This window comes from Microplitis demolitor, chromosome 10, assembly GCF_026212275.2.
Source record: "Microplitis demolitor isolate Queensland-Clemson2020A chromosome 10, iyMicDemo2.1a, whole genome shotgun sequence".
Classification (NCBI taxonomy): Eukaryota; Metazoa; Arthropoda; class Insecta; order Hymenoptera; family Braconidae; genus Microplitis; species Microplitis demolitor.
Window position 1 is genome coordinate 11925209 of NC_068554.1, and position 16900 is coordinate 11942108.

The following is a 16900-nucleotide window of genomic DNA, read 5'->3' on the forward strand; positions in this document are numbered from 1 at the left end:
AATTATCGGCTCTGGGTCCTGCATGCACTACCTGAAGATGGACCTGATAACCGAAATACAAACCTCAATAAATCAAGCTAAAAGCCGCTTGGACCAGCTCCTTGAAGAAACAACATTTAAAACTCCGCCGTTTGACCCTAATCAACGAGCTCCATGGTTCGGGTTTATCGGCACAATCGCCCGAGAACTATTTGGAACCATGGACTATGAAGATAAAGAACATATCACTAAGGAGATCAACATCATATCAAGACAATGCAGAAATGGTGCACCTAGTACAGAACGCCACTCACCTCGTCAAAAGTGAAATCAATACTATTCTCCAAAGCGAGGAGCAAATGCAGTCCAATCGGAATAATCTCGCAGATGCTAATACGAACTTCATGAATTCCACCAATAATTCCTTGGGTAAACTCGCATATTTGATGAAAGTCATGATGCTGGGGGATGAACGAAAGGAGATTGCCAGTAACCATCTTCGAGTCCTGAAGGAAGCTGAAACCATCATAGAGGAAGCCAAGGCCGGCCGACTCTCCCCCCAAGCTATATCACCAAGTCAACACTACCTAGCAACCGTCGACATCATGAGGAAGCATCCAGATTTGAATCCACCTCAACCAATTGATCGAATGGATATCTCAACCTTGTCAGCTGTGTCTACAGTAAAGGTAGCAAGGGCGAAAGGTTATCTACTTATCATAGTAACCTTACCCCTGTTCCATAAAATTCCGTTATTATCATTCAAAATGAGACCACTGCCAAAGCCAGAAAATCTGAATGGAAAAATTCAAACACTGACGATACTACCATCGAAAAGGTTCCTAGTTACTGACCCAGGCTTGAGGAGATTCTACCTAGCAGATTCTGACTATATCAATAAATGCAAATCTATCGGGGACCATTTGTCTTGCCGTCCCGATATACCATTCCAGTCTGCGGAAGTCCAAGAAGAAGTAGACTGCAAAATAAAGCTGTTTTTGAAGTCGACTGAGGATATTTCAAGAACTTGCAATGTCCGCATCATCCCAGAGTGTAAAACTACTTGGATCAAGCTCAATCAACCAAACTCATGGGCGTATTCGACTTGTAAGGAAGAAAGGCTAACCTTCAAGTGCTTAAATCCAGTTGAGAAAGAATATCACATCAACGGAACAGGAATGGTCCATGTTCACGGTAGATGCGAAATTAGAAGCGAAAAATATATAATCAAAAGCATAGATGAAGAGATCACTCTGCTAAACATCACCTTGCCAAGGTTAAACTTAACCTTGGAAACGCTATCAACGAATTTAACAGCTGAACCCAAAATATCTGGATTTCTCTCCAAGAAAAACGTCGATCCGTTAAAAACAGTACACAAATTCCAACCCTGGAGAGCAAGATTGGAAGAAACGGAAAATCAAATGTCCGTAATATCGTTACACCATCAAGAAGACGATATCCATCGAACGATGACGGTGGGAAACATGTCCATCCTAGCTGTCTTGTGTGTCATCCTCGTCGTTCCAATATTCTTCAAATGTTGCGTATGCTCAAGCAAGAAGCGCTGCTTCACCTACAAGAAGAACAAGCAGCCAGGCGAGGTACATCCCAAAACAGTAAAAGAAACCAGACGTACCTCAGACTCCAAATCAAGGTCTGTCCAAATCAAGGGCCAACCAGAAGTCATCGAGCTCCAGGAAACTCCACCAGCTTTTTCAAGTCGTGTCGTCTTCTCTGCAAGTAAATCAGCAACTCCAACTCGTACCACGAGAGGCCTTCGCCTCTCAGACTTCAACGCTCCGATCTAATCATCCTAAACAAGATAAGAATAATGTATAAGTCAAATCAAAATGTCACGGAAAAATAGAAATCCTCTTTTAAAGTACTTTAAATCCAGACCCAAAATAATTTTCGGGCCTTTCTGTGACTTTACAAAATTCTTATACATTTACCGACACTTTACGTTGTCTTGAAAGAGGATTTCTATTTTACCGACATAACATTTTAAGAAAAATTATACTACTATATTCTAAATAAGAAAATGTTTAGAATCTAAATTTATAAGATTAAGTTTCGAAAAATCATAAATCTAAATTCAAAATTCATTCAAATTATAACAAATTTTTAAGTCACCTGGACATTTGAGAAAACAGGAGAATTGGTAATTCCTGTTAAACTAAAGAAATTATTTTTAAAAATCTAACTAAGAGACAAGTGCTTACCTCTCACAGCGCATGTACAACTCCGAACATTATTAACAGCCGCTCTTTACAGTCGTTGACACAACTCCTGAGAAAACACCATTCTCCACTAAAATTCACCTTTTAAACAAAACCTCTTCTCCAGAATAACACCTTTAAAACTCCTATTTCACCTCCTAAAAAAAAAAAGAAATGGAAGCAACAAATAAAAAAGATATTTTCTCTCAAAAACGAACATCAGGACGTTACTCACCTCAGAATGGTCACATGTTCCTTAAAAATTTTAATTAACTTATCTGGCGAATTGCGCCATTTAATAATAATAATAATAAAATTAGAAGAAAAGAGGAAAAGAAAATGAAAACCGCTTTTTCTCTCCGGTTACACTCGCATATTCATTATATCCGAGATTGTATACGGTTATTAAACGGGATGGGTAGGTTCTGGGTTCAAAAAAGGAACAAACGATCTTCAAACTCATTTCCCCTTTATTGAAAAGAGAAAATTGACAGCTAAAAGTGACTCGAGAGTGATAACATCTCCTGATTCACCCAGCAAACGTTGGTTTTGACCAAATTGCACCATTTTAGTCGAATTCCTCGAATTTTTCCCCCTCTGGCTCATCTTTCCCATCCTCCTCAAAGAGCCAAGAGATCGGTATCCAATCTTCCATCCAATCATCTAAATCCTCGTCCTTTTCCCTCCAAAGATGTTTACTCCAGGCCAGGAAAAGCTCACGCTTCAATCGGTCAGGACAGTAGGGCAGAGAACCACAGCTTAAATAATACTGGACAAACGAATAGAATCATAACGTCATAAACACAATTGACCTTGACTTAACACTTGAGCACTTACGCGTAACAAATTGTTGTGTGCACCACACGAGTAATAACACCCACAAATATGAATTTTGGGATCCCAGATTGCAAAAATTCTCCGAATATAAGTGAATTCGGCATAGGTTCTTACAAAATAATAAATGGGATTCCCAAGCCACCCTAAGATATATATATTATAACGATTAAAATCTATCCAAGCATACGTTAATATGCCAAGATTTCCTTTGCGCTACAAACTTCGTTCTCTATCCTTAGCATTCAGTCTCAATACTACCAGGGCGCCAGGTAATTTTTTATCACTGGAATTACCAAACCAGTACATCGTAAGAATTAGATAAATTTTTGATCTGTGGAACTATCTCAAAACCACGCTAAATAAAAACTGGATAATTTTTGATCTGTGGAATTATCTCCAAAACCACGCGACTAAATAAAAACTAAAACTTAACAAAATGCTCAGAACTTATAAGCAAAAACAAAAACAGAGACTGGAAAACTAAAAACAGATTTACGGTATGCCATGGTGTCGCTCAGTGTGTAGGTTTATGGAGAGAGGGAGTGGTCCGGGTTACATCATTCCAAATTCATGTAGATTATTGATGAATTTGCAATTTTTATTAAACAATAAATAATCTCAGATCTCCATTTAATAATTAACGAAATACGGTAGCTTCGTACAAATAAGTCTTCTTTATAACAAAATACTGAATCTAATAATAATGAAATTAATCTTAACAAAAAGGTAAACTAACATCTAATCGATGCGTATCGATATTTTAAAAATAAATTAATTAATTACTAGAGCTAATTTACAATCAACTAATATTCAGGAACTTAGAACAATAAATCACAAAGCCGATATTCTAGAACATTTTCTTCAACAAACTAGTAAAACTAACGTACATGGATTTAATATTGACGTCAATTAGACGACAATTGGTTTAATAACTAAACATATTTCTTATAATTATTTATAAAGTAACATTAACAATAAATCGTGAACAGGACTCTAACGGTTACAATATCCTCCTAATTCTGTCAGTTCTTAAGTATTTTCTTTAATTAAAACTGTAGCATCATAGCTCAAGACTCTGACTCGAACTCAATCAATTATTGATAATTATAATAATTATTTCATACCTGATTACTACTGGAATAAAATATCGAGTAACGTATTACACTGTTTTAAATAATACTTCTGTAACAATACTCTTGATCTGTAGCTTTCCGGAATGCCATGAACTGTAACGCCATTTCTGGACACGTCTGCTCGCTTCGAGTGACCAGAGCCGAATGCTCACGTCCGTACTCTTCGAAGGTCTCCCTTCGACTCCTTTTTCTCAATACTCAAAATCCAAAACTAAATCTTATCATTATCTATAACTGACCTCTATATTATAAATCCATAAATCAATTCCCAAACTCTACTATATCGATAACTGGAGGCTTATACCTCACCAAACGTACTCACTAAACCTGACTTTGAGTATGGATATCCTTGGTAGTTGCTCTCCTGGAACAGACTTCAGCTGGGATCGTAAACTTAAAACTAAGTGACCTATGACTTCCTCAGCGGTACAAGTGGTCATGACTTGTCCTCTGAGGCCTGTCAGACAAAAGCAATTAAAAATAACCAAACGGCTTCCACAACAGCAACGGTCACAATATTACTGTTGAGGCCTGCCAAATCAAAACTCAAAAACTGATCCCAATGTGCATCCATCAGATTCCTTTTATACTGGAGCGCTAGCATTTCAGCAAGACCTCTGCAATCTACCAAGAAGTCTCATAGGGATAGAACTAGTTTCTATCATCACATGATACCGGGTGACTAACTCAAGTCCCGCTCCACGGTAACACTGACTTCTCCACATACTCAAAATTCCAAACTGTAAACTAAAACTCAAACTTTATCATTATCTCAAACTTTAAATCTCAAAACATATTCCATATTCAATTTTCATAATTCTGATTCTAAGTCTTTACTATAATCTTTCTTAACAAAACCCATAACTGTAGCTAAACGTTACTCCATATTTAATTCTTAAAATATAACTTAAATCAAAAATCTGTTAAAAATCGTTAATACCTGTACGCTAAATTCTAAGTCTTGAGTTACCATGCTCGTAAATACAGTAAAAATCAGTTGGTGTTTGTGACGTTCACTTTGATTTGACCCCCATACGAAAAATAACGTCACAATATATATATTAGTGTGTTTCAGAAAAAAAAAAATTTTTTCATATGGTCTCAAAAGTTAGTCTGAGGTATAAAAAAATCCTCCCAAGAGAGCAGCTCGAAAGCTTAATTCAACTAAGAGCTCAACGAATACTTATTTTCCCATTCAAATTGCATGTAAAAATTTTTTTTTTTTGTTTTTTAAAAATAAAAGTATTAAAAAAATTTTATTTCGAAAATCGAAGCACACAGTTCTGTAGGAAATTAAATTCTCTACAAAAAAGCTTCTGATTGTTTTCTCCGGAGAACTAACAGAAAAAAAGTTATGAAGCTTTAAACTATATTAAATAGCATAACTTCATGTTTCCATTATACTAAACACTTTTTTAAATAGAAATTTAGGTTTTTTTTTTCTGAACTAATGTTATCTGTCAATTTTTTTTGACCACATGGGAAAAATTTTCCTTATTTTCAGAACAGAACTTTTTTTTTAAATTAAAAATACTGAAAGAAAAAAATTTTTAATTCTTAAAAAAAATATTTTTCTTTCGAAATTATTACGAAAAATAAGTAAGATTTCAGAAATCTTTTTAAAACACCTTAGTGATTATACATAGCATATAGATTCACCATATAAACTTGTATACGTAATAAAATCCGGAAATTATCTTTACGTTAAGTTTTTCAATTTACTATTGTTTCAAGCTTCATAACTTTTTTTCTGTTAGTTGTACGAAGAAACGACTAAAAGGCTTTTTTGTAGAGAATTTAATTCGCTACAAGACCACGTACTTTGATTTTCGAAAAAAAATTTTTTAAACGTAATTCAAATGAGAAAATTAATATTGATTGAGCTCTTAGCAGGATTGAGCTTTCAAGCTACTCTTTTGGGAGGATTTTTCTAATATCTAAGACTAACTTTTAAGACCATAAGACTTAAAAAAAAAAAGAAATGTTTATTTTGAAACACCCTAATATATATATATATATATATATATATATATATAATAATGCCTTTACAAAAAGATTTGAAACCACACCAAAAACAACACAGCTGTAATAGATTGCGCCAAGTACACGTTCAAATTGCAGTAATATATTTACTATTCTACAAAAATATTTGAAATCACTAAATATTGCCAAGTTAAGATGTAACATTCTGCAATAAAACAGTTGATAGATCGGTTCAATTGTTATAAATGTACTTTATACAAAAAAGAAATTGGTAAAAAAGACGGAAATCATTAGAATATCAAGTATTTGGAATTTATTTTAATTAAAAAAGGAAAAAAAAATTTTTAGAAAATATAAAAATGAAAAAAAAATTAGTTGAACGTACTTGGTGTGCGTTAACGCAAAAAACTTGCTATGTCATAATTTGTAAATGTTTTACAATCAGATGATATACTTATTTCGCTGTAGTAACACACACCAAGTACGTTCAACTTATGGTGTGATCAGCTATTCCATCACCATATTTTTTTCTTGAGCATTTCTTCGGTTTTTTTTGTTTTTCATTATATGTTGACTTGTTTATCACTATTATGACTAGGTATAGAATTCGAAGCAGATGTTTCCGCCAAACATTAGAATAAAAATTACTCACTCGGCCGGCCTGCTAAATAGCTTTTAGAACATAAAATACTGGGAATATCATCACCATATTTTAACAATATATTTCTGAAATACTGTACTTTCGAAATATGAAAAAAAAAAAAAAAAAAAATTTGAAATTTCTAGACCACCGGGTCCCCTTGAGAGGAACTTCAGATTTAGGAGTAAAGTTAATTTCTAAAACTGAACATTTACAGACCTACACAGACGCAAGTTTCAGAGACCACGAAGACTCCACATCGACAGGAGGATACGTCATTAAATTGATTGGTGACGTAATTGCGTGGAGAAGTCACAAACAAAATTACGTGACGTTATCCACATGTCAAGCTGAGTACTTGGCTATGAGTGATGCCTGTTAGGAGCTAATCTCACTAGACATGGGTGTAAGATTTTTAATTGAAAAAACTCTTTTCCCAATGACAATTTGGTGTGACAATCAATCAGCAGGAGATTGCACCCAAAAGGACGGTAGTTACCAACTTAAAATGTTCGACTATAACTTAGAGAAAATTAACGAGAGTTTGCTAGAGAGAGAAAAGAGTGGAATCCGGAAACACATGGCTGACATTCATGGTGATTTTATCAAGCAATGTGTAGAGCAAAACAAAGTTAGAGTGCAATGGGTTGCTACAAAAGAGAACATTGCAGATATAATGATTAAACCACTACCCACATCTTAGAGTAAAAATTATTAGACGAAAACTAATTATATATTTTTCATAATATGTTTCAGGTAATTTTTAGTGGATCAGAGGATCTGGCAAAGAGAGGGAGTTTAAGGAGAGCTTTGCCAGACCTCACTCCAGGAGCGCCATCTATCGACTTGATGGGGAGGCTGCCCGGCACTACTACCGCCCAACCTTCAACTTACGTGAACAAGACTTCTCTTAATTTCAGGGTTGCCAGATTGGGCTACTTATCGCGAATTGGGCGATTTTCTCTATGCATTCGCTACTAAATTAATGTTTGGGCTACAAGTCGCAATTTGGGCGATTTTTAATGTTTTAAGATTGGGAATAACTTTACTCATTATTTTCAAATATTATTTTTAATTTCCATTTGTGAATGACTTGAATCAAACATCATTTCAATTCAGTATGTACATATAAAAAAATTGTGTGTATGATGTCACATTCAAGCATTTAATTTTTTTCGTCTCAGTTCAGTTCATTGGGATCTTGGTTTTAAATAGTAATTTTATTTTTTATACGAAATTTGTCACGTAACGATTCAAATTATTTAATTTTATTTAGTTTTAAGTTAATTATTGTAATTATATATTTGAATTTGAATCGTTGCGCGGGCATTCCACCATTTCGCCGATGGGACGGCAGTCCGTGCACGGTGCTCGCGCATGCGCGAAGGGTATGAGAGAGCACATGTGTGATTTAATTTATTTTTATAATTTATGATTTAAAACACAAACGCGTGACTTTTGTTTATTTTAAGTATTTATTTATAATTTTGAATTAGTTGGGATGCATAATCCAGCGTTATATTATGCCCCAACAATTGTCAACATATTACTTTGTTTAAACTTGTCATCCAACTGATGACGTCAAGTGATGTTTATTATTGGGGCTATCATTATTTAATTTACTATCCGATATGAAAGATATAGATAAACAGTTCATATATTTAATTAATTAATTATGTATCATTCAGTTGTCCAAAAATTTATTTGTATATTTTATATTTTTAATTTAAGTGAGGCCCAGGGCTAACAAAAGTAATTAAAATAAAAATTAAGGGCGACGGTGGTGACATGTGTGCGACGACCAACAGGTGGAGGCTTAGATAATTAATTTAGAAAGATACGGACGAGCATCGTGGATAGACGGAAAACTTTGTGCTGTTATTACGTTACATTTCTTTTGTTGCAATAAAGTTTTTTTTGGAAAATAAGTAAAGTTCACCGGGTGAATTACTTCAAATAATTGATATTATTATTTCATTAGTACAATATTTATTATTATTTTGCTGATTCGGAGATTTTGAGTGAGTACTTTGAATTCCTTTCACGGCATTTATTTTTCACGTGTTAACCTCCCCCGGTAGTTGTTGGTCGCCGCGGCGAGGGGAACTTAATTTGTTCATAAAGAATTATTGAAGGATACATTATTTATATCATAAATAATTATCGTTAATTATCATTATTGTTTATTATTGGTGAATATTTTCTGATATTATTGCGCATATATATGTGTGTATATGTATGAGTTGAGTGCAGCGTTGGAAAGCGTTGCCGGTATACCTATATATACACGAACAGTATATATAGCTATAGAGCGCATACAGTGCTTGGATAAATTCCTCAAGCACTGATGTCAGCACTTGGATGAAAAATTCCCGAGTTAATATAATTATTATTTTTCTATTTTATTTAAAATATCTGTATGATATTATCCATTATTATTTACGTTTATTATTATTTAACATAATTGCATAGCATTATATTATTTTATTTTGATTATCTGTTACCCCAGCGGTCATAAAATTATTATTGATATTTTTATTTTAAAATTAATAAATTTGTTTCATATTGAGGAATTTATTTCTTTTTTTGAGTGTGAGTGAGAATTAAAGCACCGTATCTTTCTCTCTCTCATGAGTGGTGGGAGATATATATAAAAAGGAAATATTATATTAATATTATTTATTCTTGGGGAGATTCAAATGGAATTTTGATATGCTTAATATTAATAATAAAAATTATTGATTACTTTAAATTAAATTCTATTTATTTTAAGTTATTGAGTTTATATATTTGTATTTCTTTTTTTATAACCACCGAGTGTCATTATCGTGGTTAATTTAACAAAAACTATTTATTGTAAAATATTATTAAAATTTATATTGTTTATAAAAACTAAAAACTCGGAAACCAACAGCTGTCGGGAAAAATTTAATATTTATATTCCCTGGATCTTTTCCTACCATTTAATTTCATTTTTCTGATATTATTCATTATTTGTAATATAATTATTTATTATATATTTACTATTTTTCTTTTTCTTATCATTATTCGTTTTATTTTTCTCAATTGCTTGTCCGCTTCGTCGTGAGTCACTTGCTCAGATTTTCCCTCGCAGATTTTCCCCCTGAATTAAATTTTGTCCGTTTTGGGATAAACGGTCTGGCGCCTGCGTGCACTAACCCAGCCTGGGGAGCTGGATCAGGCACACCAAGAATTTATTATTCATAATTTCATTATTGTTTAAAACTTATCATTTATTTACATTTGAGAATATTTAAGAGATTTGGAAATATTTAAAATCATTTAGTAATATTTATTATTATTTATTATTATTATTCTAACACGTGGGTGACCGCATACGGTTTACCGGTTGATCCGCGTCTCCGTCGCGGAAATTAATTACGGTTTACGTTATAAATTATAAATTTAAATGCGAGTGATACACAGTAAAAATCGGATCGTCAAAGTGTAAAGAAAGCGTATGTTAAAATTCTGAGTGTTGAATATTTGACGCTTTTATGTGTCAATTTAACACACAGTATTTATCTTGTTTGAACTGTCGCAATCGATTGATTTTTCAACACATAAAAATGTTATTTTATACGAAAGTAACACTTTTTATATGTTATTGTCAAACCCTTATTAAAAGAAACGATTTGAAACGATTCGAAAAAAAAAAATTTTAATATTTTTTAATGCTTTTGAATACGTTGAATACTTTTGAATCACCATTCTTATGGAAGTTTAACATTACAAATCATTTCGAATCGTTTCTTTTAATCAGGGTAATCAACAGACAAAATATGTTAAGAATAATCTCGACCACCACAAAAAAATTCTAGGAAAATTTGTTACTTTTAACACATCCGCGTGTAACTTTTCTTAACACTCACAACATGTTAAAATAACATATAAATAAGTGTAAAACGTTTGTTTTATTATAGATGATATCTGTTGATTTTGACGAATCCTTTTTTACTGTGTAATTTCATCCTAACTGTTGAAAGTAAATTGTTAGTCTGTGTTAAACAATCAGATAAAAAAATATGTACACATTTAATGTAAATTGAAACCTGCATCCATGATATTCTGCTTTTTGCACTAAAAAATAATTCATAATTTGCGAAAAATTAATAAAAATTTTGATTAAGATTTTTTTTTTCATCAAATTTATCCTAAAAATATCCTATAATTTTCACTACATAAAAAATAATAGCAATAATACTTTTTGAAACGTTAATTCCAATTTATGTGGTATAGTGTATTCTTATTGGTAAATAGAGAATAAATTATAAGCTGACAGCATTATTTTAAATTTGAAAATGATTGGGCGACTTGTTAAAGTATTTCGCTACTTTTGATCATAGATGGGGTGACTCGAATAAAAATTTTCTGGCAATCCTGCTTGATTTCCGTACGCCTTACAACGTGCATCGCGTGTGAACTTATCCTCATACGAGTTTCTAATAAAGAGTTAAATATTAATAAAGATTAGTTAATTTATTAAATAAAAGCCCAAACTTATCCATCCTTTCAACAAGTTCCTGTAATGGTCTAAGCTGTATTGTACGGTAAATCTAATGTTTTTTTTGCTTCAAAATAGTTGCTTCTAAACAAATAAAAACATTAATTATAACTGCTCGTAAATAATGTAAACTTTTACTCACTGCTTTTAAATCCCTACTCACAACAAAGACATATCGGAATAAATTTATAACGTGTGAGGAGAACGTGTACACTGTCAAAAATTGGTTCTGGTAATGATTTATAACGAAAAAAAACATTTTTTCAATTTACAAAAATCGACAAAAAATACCTATCAAAATATAATATATAACCTATAATAAAATAATATAATATACCTATAATACCTAATAATAGTAACTACGGAAGGCCCACTACCGGAATTGGCTTGTAAGTTGTAGGATAAATAGAAGTTAAAGATAGAAAATTTTTAAGAAAATCGAAGGATACACACAGTTTTAAAAACACGATTGAAAACTTAAAATTAAAACATCTCAATTAATAACACTTAAAATATATGTTTTGTACTTTTTTCTGTAAAGGCCACCTGAAAACAGAAATTAAAAAAAAAAAACATTGAATTCCGACCAGTGTTACGAAAGTTATGATCAAAAAACCATAAAAAAAAGGTTTTCTTGAAAATTTGATGTTTTTTGAACCATTCATCAAAAAAATCTCAAAATTTATCGGGAAGCCTCTTTTGAGGGGAACTAAATAATACTAAAAAATTAAAAAGAATCGAAACCAACATTTTGTAAACCATCCGATTTGGCATAAAATGCCCCATATATAACAAGTTTTCAGTTTTCAAATCTGGACCTCAATTTCTTATATCATGCACGGTTCCGGAGTAATCTTAAGAAAGCCGACGAAAAAAACATTTTCAAAATTTTTGCTCGTCTTTCAATAAGTCTATGGGCTTCAATAATTTTTTTGGATAATCTGACCTTATGACTATTTTAGGAAATTTTATGCCCGTTGATTTAGCGGCCTCAAAAAGCCTCTACAATGATTTGGCGCCGAGTTATCATTGATCAAAGCAGAAAAGTCCATTTTGGCTTTGATAATCAATAACTCTGGACGTATCGGTCGTACAGTGAATAGAAGTAGAGTTTTGAAAACTGGGAAACATTCTCTGTAAGACAAAATTAAAGGCTTTTGATGGGAAAATTTTTTTTGAAGCGATAATATTTATTAAAAAACAGGTGAAAATTCGCATAATTAAGGATATTTGGAAATCTTGCTATAACTTTGTATATAACGGATGAACAAAGGATATCGTCGTTTTTTTATCAACCTCAAAGTGACCTAAAAAAATCCTAAAAATTTCAAAGCGCTGCGATTTTTTTTTCTTAGTGTCTTGAAGCTTTAAATTTATCGATTTTGCCAAAAATCACCATAATTGGTAGTTTCTCGGTTTTTTTTCATTTCTTCGATTTCAAAATGTTTTTTTCACCAATAATCTTGATTTTTTCGATCAAAAAGAATGATTATCGAAAAAAAATTGAAAAAAACAAAAATTTTGAAAAAATTTTTTTTTCTAAATTTTTTTTTTGTTGTATCCGCAATAATTTATCATTGTCAAAAAAAATTCCTTAATTTTTTGTACGGTCGGTAAGTGTGTAAGAAGCGTAAATTCGACCGAGTACCATCCACGAGGTACGCTCTGGGTAACGCTAATGCCGGCGGTAAAAAAAAATTAAGGAATTTTTTTTGACAATGATAAATCATTGCGGATACAAAAAAAAATCTTTTCAAAATTTTTGTTTTTTTCAATTTTTTTTGGTAATCAATCTTTTTGATCGAAGAAATTAAGATTAGTGGTGAAAAACATTTTGAAATCTAAAAAATGAAAAAAAACCGAGAAACTACCAATTATGGTGATTTTTGGCAAAATTGATAAATTTAAAGCTTTAAGACACTAAGAAAAAAAAATCGCAGCGCTTTGAAATTTTTAGGGTTTTTCAGGTCACTTTAAGGTTAAAAAAAAACGACGATATCCTTTGTTCATCCGTTATATCCAAAGTTATAGCAAGATTTCCAAATATCCTTAATTATGCGAATTTTCACCTGTTTTTTAATAAATATTAACGCTTCAAAAAAAATTTTCCCATCAAAAGCCTTTAATTTTGTCTTACAGAGAATGTTTCCCAGTTTTCAAAACTCTACTTCCATTCTCTGTACGACCGATACGTCCAGAGTTATTGATTATCAAAGCCAAAATGGACTTTTCTGCTTTGATCAATGATAACTCGGCGCCAAATCATTGTAGAGGCTTTTTGAGGCCGCTAAATCAACGGGCATAAAATTTCCTAAAATAGTCATAAGGTCAGATTATCCAAAAAAATTATTGAAGCCCATAGACTTATTAAAAGACGAGCAAAAATTTTGAAAATGTTTTTTTCGTCGGCTTTCTTAAGATTACTCCGGAACCGTGCGTGATACAAAAAATTGAGGTCCAAATTAAAAAACTAGAAACTTGAGGCTACAATCTGCCTTTTTATTTTCACTCTACGATTATTTTACACCGAGTTACAGCATGTTGAAAATCACCCAAAAATTCCGAATTTTTTTTCTATCCCTTAATTATTGGGACTAGTGTATATATATATATATATATATATATATATATATATATATATATATATATATATATATATATATACATGCAGTGACTGGGATGAGGTTTGTGGGACTCAATCACTACGATGAATAAATTATCTGACTCCAATTTATTATATTAACAGGGTAATAAATGATTAGTTTTATTTAATAAATTATATAATAAAAAATAATGCTGGTCGCATTACATATGTGTTAGCTAGTTGCCGTGTATCTCTCTAATTGTACGCCTGTACTGTAATGTGTACTTGTGTAAACTGTTGCTACTGAATGTCGTATCCGCGTGGTGGAAAATATTCGGCGAACGATTATGATCGATGATTGACGGACTTATCCGAAATTATGAATATCAAATAATATAAGTAGTAACGGGGTCGCTACAGTATTTCCCCTCTTAAAAAAAATAAGATGCTTATCTACAAATGAAAAATAATAAGAACTATTTACAATGCAAAACAAAAATAATAAAAAAAAATAAATAATTTGAGGATGTTTGCTACATTGTGAAGAAAGTACTAACTAGGGAGAATACAATAAATAATAAACAGAAAAAAAATGTATTCAACCGGGTTTAAATTATATAAAAAAAAAAAAATAATAATTTTATGCGTCGTCGGCTAAGAAATAGACAGGTTTCAGTCTGTCAATAGAAATCGCAGTATTTGTGCGTTTGTAGTTGACGATAAAGTGTTTATCGTGTCGCGCGAGACTTCGTATAGAGCCTCATACGGAGCTGAGAATGATGATCCAATCTGTCCAACTCGCACCAGTACGTGGGTTGAAGCGTTGAGGTCTCTGAAACAGAAAATAAAACGCTGTCCGTGACGTGAGGTTTCGGCCGGTGCCAAGTTATTAAAATATGATTTTTAATTGCGATGCCTTCTGGAAACCGGGTAAATCTGTCGACGATCGTCAGGCACTTGTTGTAGCCGCGAGCTACTGGTAAAGAGACCAAATCGATGTCGATATGCTCAAAACGTTGCGTCGGCAATTCAAAACGAGCAAGAGGTGAAGATACATTACGTTGGATCTTGTTTCGCTGACAATTTATGCAAACTTTGGCCCATTGTCGACAATCTTTCTGGATTGATGGCCAGACGTAGCGTTTGCTCACCAGTTTCTGAGATGCTCTGGTCCCAGGGTGTGCTAGAGAGTGCAGCGCGTCGAAAACTTTCTCTTGAAGTTGACCAGGAACGTATGGACGTAGTTTACCTGATGAAACATCACAATAAACTGCAGCCGGATGGTCGTTGAAGAAAATTTGTTGCCTCTGTAGTGACGTCACTGCGTTGCCCAGAAGATTTTGTAGTTCAGGATCGTTCTTCTGGGCGTTTACCAGCTCGTGCGTGGTAATCGGCGTCGAAATGGCTTCAACGCGCGATAGCGTATCTGCAACGATGTTCTCGTGTCCAGAAATGTATCTAAAATCACTTGTGAATTGGCCAATAAAGTCTAAGCGACGAAATTGCCACGGTGACGCTCGTTCAGTACATTGCTGAAAGGCAAAAAGCAACGGTTTATGATCCGTGTAAATCGCAACTTGCTTACTTTCAAAAATATGACGGAAGTGTCGGACAGCTTCGTAGATGGCGTGTTCACGATCGTACGTCGATAATTTTTTAAAAGATGGCTGTAGTTTTCTGCTGAAAAACGTAAGTGGTTGCCATTCTCCGTCAACTAGTTGTTGCAGAACTGTACCAATGGCTGTGTTTAATGCGTCCGAGAAAATAGCCCAAGTTACGTCGTCGTTCGGGTGCGCAAGCATTGCAGCGTTGGCTAATGCCTGCTTCGCGTTGTCATAAGCCTGTCGAAGTTCTGTTGTCTCGACGATCAGCATTGATCCTTTGACTTTTGGCCCCTCGAGCAGTTTATTCAGCGGTGCAGGGATTACTGCAGCATTTCTGATAAATTTCCTATAGAAATTAATGGTACCTAGAGAACCACGTAATACAGAAATCGTACTAAGGAATTTTGGGTTAATAATTGCGTCTACTGTCAGGCAACGGCTTGATACCTTTGTCGCTGATGTGATGACCTAAGAATTTTACCTCATGCTGGCCCAACACCGATTTGGCTGCGTTGATGACAAGTCCGTAGTCTTGTAAGCGCTGAAATAAAATCTTTAAGTGCTCGAGGTGTTGCTCTCGGTTCTCTGAAGCTACTAGTACGTCGTCGATATATGGGAAGACAAATGGTAGGTCTCGTGTGGCCTCATCGATGAAACTTTGGAAAGTTTGCGCGGCATTTCGAAGTCCAAACGTCATGTATGGGAATTCGAACAAGCCAAAAGGTGTGATGATGGTCGTCTTTTCGATGTCTTCCTCGGCAACGGGAATTTTGTTGAAGGCTCTGTTACGGCCTGTCGATAACATTTATACTAATTGGGGGAATTGTTAAATTATTTTGAAGTTTTTAGGAATCTACTAATCCCAGGGAATATTCTCTGATTAGATTAGGTGTATATCACAACAATGGTTGAATGCAACATGTACTGGGAGGTACTTACTTTGTCGATCTTTTGGTCGTCCCTTAATATATTACACTGCTGTAGATCACTCTACAGTTATTACCTCAGGAGCTGGGGGCTGTGTAAAGTTTATCACTTCAGTAACCCTTGGATCGTTCAAAAGTCTATAAGCGTAAAAATTGAACCTAGGATCTCTTTCGTTGACCCAAGTCAACGGAAGAGGTCTTTCCTGGATTGTTATAGGAATTAATCGATAGGAATTATTCGGGTTAGAAATGGGTTTAAGATAACCAGGACAACCAGGGCACTTGCAAACCTTGGGTTTCGGTTTTGATCGGTTAGAAGATCGGCAGGAGGTTTTCATTTAAATGGAAATAATAATTATGGTTGTTTCGAATTATTACTCAGATTTTATTATAAGCAAAGAACTTGAATTGACAGATTGACATATGTATTATAAAAGAAAAGAAAATTATATTTATGGATTGAATTC